The sequence below is a fragment of the Protopterus annectens genome, chromosome 10.part0 (genome assembly GCF_019279795.1).
Source record: "Protopterus annectens isolate FY-2018-M chromosome 10.part0, PAN1.0, whole genome shotgun sequence".
Classification (NCBI taxonomy): Eukaryota; Metazoa; Chordata; order Ceratodontiformes; family Protopteridae; genus Protopterus; species Protopterus annectens.
In genome coordinates, this window is record NC_056744.1 from 542,511,173 (window position 1) to 542,516,615 (window position 5,443).

The window sequence follows — 5,443 nt, forward strand, 5'->3', positions numbered from 1 at the left end:
GGCATTCAAGTCTCTTGAAGGACATTTGAAGCATACCTCTCAACCTCATAGAGCAAGAAATCTGGACAAAGTCATAAATAATGAGGGGGCAAGTTCCCAAAAATAAGGACAGTTTTTAAATATTGTTCTTACAAACTCAGAAAGTTGATAGAATAACAGGTTTTGTGTTAACATGAATTTTATAAAGGATATAAAGTCTAAAATTCAAATTTCTGTCATTATTTTCTGACATCAGTCCTCAATGATTTCCCAATTATTTGCTTGAAAAATCACAATTTTTGGAGAAACAGACCAAAAATGAGTAAAAAAACTGGACATTCTGCAAAAATCTGGACAGTTGAGAGGTGTGATTTGAAGGTATGCTTCACAATCATTGATTTCTGGTTATTAAAAAAAATAAACTCTATTTTTATGACATGAAATTGTGGAATTATAGAAATTATTGATGAGTGTAATTTTTGGTCACTACCACACTACCATGATTCCTTTTCTAATTTTAGTGCATCTTTTTATAAACAAAGTTAAAACAGAGACCAAGTTTTGCATATCCAATAAAGCAACCTGACACTGTAAATATTAGAAAACAAAGGTCATGGTAAAGGAAAATTCCAGAATTCCATGAAATATTATGCTTTTCTAGCACTCATACATTTTTTATAATATTAGTCATGAAAAATGGAAAATCAGTGTCTCTTAAAAGGTTTACAGCTGAAGATATGAATCTGTGAAAATATTAAGGTCTCAGTTATAATTTGAAGATACTATATTAATGCAGTCCTGATGTGTTTCAGAAATTAATTAGTGTCATCTCACAAATAATGTTTTGTCACAAAAGCAAAAGGACAAACGTTAAATACATGACATAGGGTGCATTTTACATTTTTAACATGGAGACAGGCATGCAGTATATGATGTAACATCAGCGGGCACTGCATTTACAAATCAAATTAAAATTGTTTTCACTAAGCAATATCATGTGACATAAATTCTCATCACAGTATTAATTCCAGGATTTCAGAATATTAGCAGCTGTCAAGGAGAGAATGATTGCATCAGTAATGCTAGGATACATAGAATATATATGATGCTTGCACTCATTGCATTTTTTTTATTTTCACAGTTGTAATAATATTAATTGATTTCACTGCTTGGTGATTTGAAAGTGCCAGTGTGTGTTAGAAATATCCTTAAAAAATATGTACTATGAACACTTTGAAGAGCTCCTAGAAGGTCTTAACATATCAGAATACAGTTTTTCACTTAGGATGTTGACATTGCAAACTTGACTTACCTAAACACATAGTAAATAAACCTTTGTGCATTTCCAAACTGTCTAAAAACTCTAATCCTGCAGTATACTTGTTTTTGGTTTACCTGTGTTTTCAATTAACCTATTAGATTTTTTTTTTTTAGCAACTCCTAAAAAAGGATAACACCACAAATACATGCAGCCTTGCACAGTCAGGTAACTGAAACAATATTTCTGACTCAAGGCCTGCAGAACTGTTATTTCAACCTTTGGGTCCATACCTTTTCTTCTGACTTAATGCTACACAGGGAAAATAAATACAGTAAGCACCTGATTGTTTTATTAGAATTAAAGTTCAGTATGTCAACAGTTGGTAAAACGTTGTTGTAATATTCACCATATTTGAAAAGAATAAAGATTTGCCCATACCACAAAGTATTTTGCTTGCTTTTTCAAGGGTATGACAAACAGTTTCTTCCTACTTATGGTATTCCATGTTCTATATGTCATTTTTTTAAATGCACAGTTAGATTTTGTGTAACATTTTAAGGTCATCTCTCTCCTTTTCCATACAGACAATTTGTAGCTTTCAAAATACAGAAAGTTTACAACCCCCAGCCTATATATATATATATATATATATATATATATATATATACACACACACACACACACACACACACACACACACACACACACACACACACATAAGCAAGTGCACGGACACACACAAGCACACATACACACACACACACACACACACACGCACGCACACACTCTTTCTCTCTGTCCCTTTGTCTCTGTCTCTTTCTGTCACAAAATACTCAGACAAAAATATGCACATGTCCATCCTATAGGTATGTGGTGTGTACATTTTTTTGTCTCTCATATGCATAATTTGAATTTTTGTGGCCAGAACACAGATGAAATATTGTAAAACACTGTCCTGTTTTGTCATACATGTTTCATGACTTTCCATTTCTTCCTCTCGTTGCTTCATTTCAGAACTAGATGTAGTCTGTGGTGAATCCTTCTTTTCAGCCCATATGTAGTGTCATTACAAAACTTTTGAAAACCTAATCCTCAGTTTTTTCTCCATATTTTTCTCCTTTCACCAGCCTTTATCTTACTGGTCTGGCACCCTGGTACCTGCCCATGCTGGATCTACCAGCTTATCTTCATTGCCCCCCCCCCCCAGACTTAATGGAGCATGGCAACTGGTGGCTTGGCATGTCTTTTTTTTATTGCCTATCTGTTCCCCCTGCTTCCTTTTGCAGACCCAATGGTAAGCTCAGGGGGCAGGCATGCAATGGAGAAGTGTGGAGTATTTCCGCACCTCCACAGCAGCTCAATCATGTTGCCACCCTAAATCCTTCTTGAATATGCCTACCAGTGTGCCATTACCAGCCTTCATTAGGGATAGTCATAGCAAATGCCCATTGGGTCTGCCCACCCACCTCAGAATGATAATGCCCATCCCTCCCTATGGCTCCATCAGTGAGCCACAGGTTTGATTCATAAGGAACCCCAAATACCACCTCTGTCTCCCTGAATGAGATAAGCATCAGCATTTATGTTAGCTCTGCACTGGTGTCATGGCTGGAACCTCCCAGGAAAAGCACTAGTGAAGATTTGCTAAAACCGAGATCAATGGCATTGACTTCTTACCCACAAATAAAAATATCTATGTGTGCTTTCAAAAATTCAAGTGTTACTGACATAGCCTATGCCACTCAGTGGATAGCCAACTGGCTCACAGACAGGACCCAGGAAGTTAGAATTAGGAAGTCCACCTCTATAAAGAGGCCAGTCACAAGTAGAATCCCTCAGGGATCAGTCCTTGGACCGCTCCTTTTTGGCATTTACTTCTCTGAAGTCAAGGCCAGTGTTAGTGGTCTCTGGCTGACTAACTTTGCAGATGATTGTAAATTAGGAGCTGTCTTTGAATCCCTCACTGATACAAATGTTCTCCAGGAGGGGCTGACACAGACAAACAACTGGTGTCAGAGCCATGGACTAAAACTAAATGCCAAGAAATGCATAATAGTATTCTTCAGGAAGTCATCCACCCCTGGTAACTATCATATTGACAACACACCCCTTAGAGTTGACCCAGTAGTCAGGGACTTAGAGACACACATAGATAGTAATCTAGACTTTGACCATCATGTGTCTACAGTAGTAAGGAAATCATTCTATGTTACGCAACTTATAAATAAAGGTATGGCATCTAAGTCCAACAAAGTCATTTGTACACCGTATTCGGCATTCATCAGACCTATCATTGAGTATAATGCCCCCTAACCAGGCATATCCAACAATTGGAATATCCACAGAGGTTCATTACTAAAAGATTACAGGGCTTAAGTAAAATGTCCTATGCAGACTGACTCAAGGCTCTATCCCTGTATTCTAGCTCATACAGGCTTTTGAGGGGAGAGCTATGCCTGACATACAGGGCATTATCAGACCCCACTCTAATGGACTTCCTGCATATCCGTAAAAAAAAACATCACCAGTATTACCCATTCGAAGGACTTGAACCTCGCCTGAGATATACGTAGGACCTGCTGGAGTGACAGGTATGTATCTTAGAGTTCCTCCCTAACCCAATTTAACTGCAACTTGGACAATCGGATGGGGAACAGGAAATCTATCCCTGTTTTGGCACCTATGTCTCTAATGGACACAAGCAATAAATGGTTCATCTCCCAGGCCCTAGCTTGTAAATGTTTCATCTCTCAAGCCCCTATCAAAGGTATCAGAACTTGTCAGAGATTTGGGATGCACGGCTAGGCTTAAGAATGCCCTTGTGGTCATTAGCTTAGTAAACACCTATGAACCTAATTCTATTCCCAGGAGCACAAGTCTTCCATTTCTGCATTACCTCAGTCACCCTTTAATCTAAGTACTTTGAAGCTTCACTAAGTAACACTAAAGGACATTTTCCTACTTTCCCTACTTAGATAAAAGTAGCAGTTATGTGAAGTATTTTAAGAGCAGATTGTCTTCCAGTGGAAGAGGAAGGTTCTTTAATTTGTACTCCATCTTCTTATTCCTGCAGGCCTTGTCTTGGACAGGACTCATGAAAGCCCACTATGAAGCCATTCAGGCATAATTTCTTAGGCCTGCTGTGATGCAGCTCAGTTATCTGGAATGAAGGACTATGTTCCTTATGATTTTAAAGGCCTTACTTGCTGACTTATGTTCAGCTTTACCTCCTTCCCATCCAAACTAAAATGTATTACACAGTATTTTCAAGGCTATATATACTCATCCTAAATGACATAGTCAAAAATGGAGGTTAAGGTGACAGACAGCCTACACTAAAACTATCTTCCCAAGGAAGGAGATTTGGACGATCACAGTAGGTACTCTGAAGGTTCACTCATATTTTGAACTATATAATTCCTGAATCATTACACTCTGTTTTCCAGCTCTAAACAAGACACATTAAATAATGTTCACTTACATTATTACATACTATGTGGACAGAGCAACATGTGTTTGGGCAACAGTCTGTAGAGTGGGTACAAGGCCTTCCAAGAAGATCAGGAAAGGCCCACTCTGGAGGTGCTGGATGTCTTTATGGTAGTATGCTCACTGATGTAATTAGGAATAATTTTGTAGGAGCTAGATTAATCCTTGCAGAAGCTTGGTGGGCTGTTTATAGTGCTCTTAAATAAACCCAACATAATCCATAAAGAGAACTGGCTCTAGACAATAATTTGTAGTTGCTTGTTTTTCCATATGAATAGAAAAGAAACTGTGGGAACTGAAATGAGGCCCACAAGGCAAAAACTTTATCCCTCCTATGCATATTGTTGCCAGCACTGTCCCTAAGAATTTAAGTTCACCTGGAATCACTTTGGAGTAAATCTTAGAAGCTCTATAAAAGGCTAAAAATAAGACTTCCATGGGACTAGACAATATGCTAGGCTGCATTCTCATCAATCCTAAGTATACACTGTCTGAGCCTCTACTTAAACTGTTCATTGGCAACCTATCTACAGGGTTTGATCCTGACACCTGCATAGCAGTCACTGTGATTCCCATACACAAGGGCTGTGCTTGTACAGATGCAGGCAGTTATAGACCCATCAGCCTCACCAGCCTTATATGCAAAGCTATGGAACATATCATAGCAGAACTAATTTAGCCAGACATAGATAATCCAGCTGATCAAGATACCAA